Source organism: Triticum dicoccoides, chromosome 3B (genome assembly GCF_002162155.2).
Source record: "Triticum dicoccoides isolate Atlit2015 ecotype Zavitan chromosome 3B, WEW_v2.0, whole genome shotgun sequence".
Taxonomy (NCBI): Eukaryota; Viridiplantae; Streptophyta; class Magnoliopsida; order Poales; family Poaceae; genus Triticum; species Triticum dicoccoides.
In genome coordinates, this window is record NC_041385.1 from 839,265,758 (window position 1) to 839,272,297 (window position 6,540).

A 6,540-nucleotide genomic window follows, 5' to 3' on the forward strand; every position below is an offset into this window, starting at 1 on the left:
GGCTCCCTCCCCGACCAGGACGGCGCGGGGGATGGTGGCGACCCGGCGTGGCCGGCCATCTGGATGCGGTTGGGCCGGTGGCTCGCTGGTCTGCACGAGATCCAGGGGCATCATCATCTCTGACTCGATCTGCTTCAGTTCGTGCTAGATCTGGTACAGGGAGATAGTCGTCATCTCCCGGTGCTAGCTACATGGATCTGGCGGCGACGGCTGGACCCTTGGTCTAGTCTTCGACAGAGAAGGCGACGGTACATGCACAAAAAGTGGATGGAGTTCTTCGAACAGATCTGGGTGAAAACCTGCTCTTGGCTAGATGCCAAAGCCGGCGATGACGGTGCTCTAAGGTGTCATTCCCTTCTTGAAGGCATCGCCATGGAGAAGTTCTAGACTATGATCTGCTACTACGGGGGGAAACCCTAGATCGATAGATCAGAAGACGGCGGCACGTTTGTGTCGTTTCCCCCTTGGGGGCGTCTTTTTTGGAGGTGTACGCGGGCTCGAGGGACCAGTGGACGACGTGTTTGATGGAGCAGTGCTTCATCATGCACATTGATGGTGACAGATCTCGATGGCTTGGCGCTCTGGAGATTAGGTGTCTGATGTGCCATGATGGACTCGCGCAGGAGGGCTGACGCTGTCTGGCGTCGTGGTGGTGTCGACGGCAGCTAGACCGGGCAAGGTAGATGCAGCAGTACTGCACTGAAGATGGACAGGTGGCAGGTGGTTGCGGCGGCCTCATACCCGGAAGGCGTCCTGGTTGAGGAGTGCGCCGGACTGGTGGGTGACCCATACCCGGCAGGCGTCCTGGTTGGGACCTCAGGTCTTAGATGTTACGTTTTGCTGTGAGGTCTGTTTGGTATTAGGCACAGACTATCAGCATCTCTTCATCAACTCGATGGGAGTAACGACAGATGTTGCTTAGACGCTGGCTTTAGTCTTACTATTGTATGACTTCATAAGGTCTTGTGTGAATAATTAATAAAGTGGCTGCATGCATCATCCAGATGCAGAGGCTGGGGGTCCTCCTCCATTTCTAAAAAAATGCTCATTATTCGTCCAAGTTGGACCCTTCAGACAACATCCTTCTTATGTTGAAATGGATTGAACATGGAAACACCAAACAAAGGCTGTTTTGGATCTTGACTGAAGAATCAGCAAAGAAGAGAAGCAAGCTTTAATTTCCTGCAAATAAGAGAGGATGGGAGGAGCTAAACGGAGAAAACACAAGCTGGAGACCATTCATCCTACCCCTACAGATTGAAGCAGCTGCCTGGCATCTTATCTCTTGTTCCTCCCACCCATTGGTTTTTATCGTGCCTTCTCAACCACCCATCCCTGCAGCTGCTCCGTCAATCCTTGTGGCGGCTGCTTCTCCACCATTCATCACACACCCCCTGCTGCTGCTGCTGCACCTACGTCATCGGAGGCCATAGGCTGCTGCTCTTCCATCTCTCCGTTGGAAAGATGCTGCTACTGATCCACCGCGCACCAGCTACCTGATCAGGTCTATCTCCCTCTCTACTTATAGTTAATTTGTAGTACAATTTCACCGCCCTCCGATCTGGGAATGGATAAGGATTTTTTTTAAAGAGAGTGAACCCCCAGCCGGGTGGATCTGGGTGGTTCATGCAAGTTTACCAACAAAAACTAAAAACCCATTGTTTTGGCTACGGACTGTCCAAGCCTCTGCCCCAGCTGTTTCTTACCATTTTGTTATCAAATTTCCTTCATTCAACAGGCTGTTTAAATGTTTCAGGTGCAGCACAGGTATATATAAGTAGAGAGCCAAGATAAAACAACTTTGCCCAGCCAGCAATGGCTGGAATAATGGTGAGCGCTTCAACTGGGGTGATGAACTCTCTCCTGGGTAAGCTGGCAACCCTGATGGGGGAGGAGTTTGCCAAGCTGAACAACCTGAGAAAGGAGGTGAAGCACATCAGTGATGAGCTGACTAGCATGAAGGATGCTTTAGAGAGGCTTGCGGATGTGGATGAGCTAGATATACAGACCGCAAGGTGGAGGGACGCGGTAAGGGAGATGTCATATGACATCGAGGATATTATTGATGACTTCATGTGCAAAATTGGGGAGAAAAGGAAAAAAACTGGGTTTGTCCATGACACCATTCAACGACTCAGAACTTCAATGGCCCGCCATCAGATTGCCGGCCAGATCGAGGACATCAAGAAACTTGTCCCTGAAACAAGTGAACGCCGTGAAAGATACAAGATTGATGTCCCCAAATCATGCAATGTGGCTGTTGACCAACGGGTTGTCGCACTCTACGAGAATGCAGCTAAATTTGTTGGTATGGAGGCCCCAACCAGTGAGCTTGTTGGTTGGCTAAAAGATGAGGAGAAGAAGTTGAAGGTTGTGTCAATTGTTGGTTTTGGAGGTTTGGGAAAAACGACACTTGCCAATCAAGTATACCGTAAGCTGGAGGGTGAATTTCAGTGTGGTGCCTTTGTGACAGTGTCTCAAAAGCCAAATATGTCAAAACTTCTGCACAGTTTATTAACCAAACTTGGGTGCGTACAATCTTATCATGATTGTGAGCTAAATGTTCTTCTCGGCCAAGTCAAAGAAAATCTAGAAAACAAGAGGTACTTATTCTTACTTTGTTTATTGTTTTTGTTCTCATGCGCCTCTGGTATTTAGATTTCCTTAGATTTAATATTATGTTCTTCTATATGAGAATTAATAATTAATTTTATAATAAATAATTCCATATATCTTGAACCTTTTGAAATATTTGACATTTCTTGTTAGTTTACTTACCAATGTACTGATTTTCTTGCAGGTACTTGGTTATCATCGATGATCTATGGGATGTATCAGCATGGAATATTATTAAATGTGCCTTCCTAGAAAATAATCTTGGTAGTAGATTAGTAGTAACTACAAGAATCAAGAATGTGGCTGAGGCATGTTGTTTGGGTCAAAACGAGCACATTCTTGCAATGAAACCTCTTAACGAAGAAGACTCAAGGAAATTGTTTCTTGATAGAATATTTTGCTCTGAAGAAACTTGTCCAGATCAACTCAGAGATGTTTCAGTTGAAGTTCTCAAGAAATGTGGTGGTTTGCCACTTGCAATCATTAGCATATCCAGCCTATTAGCAAGTGGAAGTTTGGACCAAAAGGAGAGGTGGAAACATGTAATGAATTATTTGGGGTCAGTGTCGCGCACAAATCTCACCTTGGAATCCATGAGACATATCTTGAACCTTAGGTACAAAAATCTCCTCTCCACCTCAAAACATGCTTCTTGTATCTTGCTATGTTTCCGGAGGACTATCAAATATATACGCGCTGCTTTCCGACGGCCTTTTGGTCCCTTGGAATCCGCCGCCTGGCGCGAGTTGCTTGACTGTGTTGCTCTCCATGAGCCAATGGTGGATGGTGGCCCGGACCTGGTCCGCTGGCGCCTTGAGCCGTCGGGTCAATTCGCCACCAAGTCGCTTTACCTGGCCATTGCCCCATCTTCCGCCCCCCTTCCCCTCTCGATGGTATGGTCCATCCGCGTACCCCTAAAGATTTGTATCTTCATGTGGCAATGGATTCGCCGTCGGGTCCCGTCCGGGGTGGAGGTTCGCAAGCAAAATGGCCCGGGTACTAGCATTTGTCCGCTCTGTGGGGTCCCCGAAGACTCAAACCACATTTTCTTCTCCTGCGTCTCCGCCTAGTTCCTTTGGAGCTGCTTTCGCGAAGCTGCCGGTGGAAATTGGTGCCACACCAATTTCTCGGACCTTTTTGCCGAACTCCAGCTGTCCCCGTGACCTCTCGCCACATTAGGTGGCTTGAGATTGGGGTTCTCGTCTGGACCCTCTGGACTGTTCGCAATAAGCTTGTGATTCAGCGCACTCCTCTTCGGCGAGCTACTGACGCTCTTTTCAAACTCTCGGGTTTCTTGCAGCTTTGGCGGCCGCTTAGCCGCCTCCCGGACCGCGACGCCATCTCAGCCTTCATCGCCGACCTCCGCTCGATGGCCTTCCGCCTGTCGCCGCCGCCTCCACTGCCACCGCCGGAACCAAACTGATGCTTCCTTCGTCCGGCGTGTTCTGTTTTTTTGTTTTCTGGGCTTGTTGAGCTGTGCCCTCAGCAGAACCTAAGTACTTTGTCGTGAGACTTGGGTGTGTGTGTGGACTTGACCCTGTATGTGTGCTCTGTGGCGGTTTGCTTTATATATAAAGCGGGGCGAAAGCCTTTTTCGGTAATATATACGCGTAACTTGGTAAGTCTATGGATATCCGAAGGTTTTATTAGTAAATCACATGGACAAAGCCTAGACAGATTGGGATAAGTTATTTCAATGAGCTTGTCAACGCGAGCCTCATTCAACCTGTAAAGATTGACATGAATGGGTCAGTGAGAACTTGCAAAGTACATGGTATGTTGTTGGATCTTATCTTGTACAAGTCTGCAGAAGAGAATTTTATCACTATATAGACAACACATATTTTTCTAGAAATGGAGTAGACAACACATATGCCATTACAGGACAGCTTCAAAAGCCCCATCGGATGCTCTTCAACTTGTATGGTGCAACATTGCCAAGGAACGTTAGTATGTCACAAGTGCGATCATTTGCAAATTGGAGAGGCACCACGGATATACCTGCTCTGACAGAGTTGAAGTATCTTCGAGTTTTTATTGCTGACTTTAGTTCTAGTTCTGAAGATGCCAACCAGAAAATCGACCTGACCGGACTGTGTAAATTATATCAGCTGCGACATATATGGATTCGTGGCTGTAGGAAGTGCCAGCTACCAACCCAAATTAGAGGGTTACGTAATTTGGAAACATTCGATATAGACGGGTACTGTATCCCACTGGATTTTTTTTCTCCTGCCACACTTGTTGGATATGCAAGTTCCGTTCGTTAAAAGGCTGCCTGAGGGCATTTGTAAAATGAAATCCCTACAACATCTGAATCAGTTTGGCATGCTGCACACCTCACTCGACAGTATCAAGGGCCTACGAGAGCTCACTAATCTGATCACTCTATCTCTCAGAAACGGTATCTCTGCAGATGTGGACATGGATGTTCTAAACTCTTCTTTGGGAAAACTCCGTAACCTCAAGTTTCTTGACATATCATCAACTAGTGATTCTTTGATACCTGAGGCATTAACCTTGTCGCCTCCTCTCCCCAACCTTGTGAAACTATACATGATGAAAAGGTCGCACGTCCCTAAATGGATTGGGGAACTCCATAACCTCCAGACCTTGTACCTCAGTCTTGAGAAGCTGGACAAGGACGGTGTTGGTATTCTTGCGGAGTTACCAGCCCTCATTGACCTGCAATTAATTTTTGATAGAGCCCTGGAAGAAACAATTGCCATTGAAGGGGCAACATTTGCAATCCTAAAGCGGTTTATTGTCATTTGCAAGAGCAGGCCACACCTGACCTTCCAAGCTGGGGCAATGCCTAAGCTCCAGAGACTCTGTCTGCGGTTGAACACCATACCTACAGGCATCGAGCACTTGTTAACACTTGAAATAATCAATCTAGGAATCAGTAGTCCTATTGAATCTGTACAGAGAAGCGCAGAGTCAGCCATTAGGAGCGCTATCAACATGCATCCCAACCATGCTCACATTGAAATCGTTGTTGAATATTTCTAATTTATGACAATCCTTGGTATCAGCCACGACCATCAGTTGGTATGTTCAACTCTTCACCTCGCCTGTCTCTTATCTAATTCTTGGTAACTACTAGGTGATGTTCGTCTGTTCAAGTTTGGGTTGTACCTTTAATTACTACTTTCCAATCACTACTAGGAAAAGGCCTACTAATGGCGCACTGGTTTTGCCTACTAATGGCGCATTACCAGTGCGCCGTTATTATCACGCCACTAGAATTTTTTACTAATGGCGCATCACTGGTGCGCCATTAGTATCTGGTATACTAATGGCGCACCGGACAGTGCGCCATTAGTTTTGCCCACAGTGCGCCATTAGTGTCTTCTATACTAATGGCGCATGACATGGTAGTGCGCCATTAGTAACAATTTTTTTAATTTTTTTTCCTTATTCTCAGGTCACTATTTCACCTATGAGATATCCAACACATATATATACAACAAGCATCCATATAACAATCATAGCCAACACACAATTTCCATCATATATACATACATAGCCAACACACAATTTCCATCATATATACATACATAGCCAACACACAAGTTCCATCATATATACATACATAGCCAACACATAGTTCCATCGTTACATATTACAAAAGTTTCACATTGTTCATCCAACACCGTTATCCATCAATTCACAAAAGTTTCACATTGATACAAAATAAAAACACAAATGGAAAAGAAGCACTCCATCCACGCAAGCTTCCGTCAATTAAATCAAATCTGCAAAATGATAAACAAGAAGTTAGAAGAAGAAAAAGAAGAAGACTAGAAGAATACTAGAAGAAGAAGAACACTAGAAGAAGAATAAGAAGAGTTTTGGAAAAGAAGAAGAATAAGAAGAAGACTATAAGCTTATTATGTAAACTTGATCATTTTGTGCTAACAT

At 45.8% G+C, this 6,540-nt stretch overlaps 1 pseudogene; it reads left to right on the plus strand.

Annotated features, from left to right (window-relative positions):
- The first annotated feature begins 1,288 nt into the window (after positions 1 to 1,288).
- Positions 1,289 to 3,252, plus strand: LOC119278814 (annotated as a pseudogene).
- Positions 3,253 to 6,540: the final 3,288 nt, after the last annotated feature.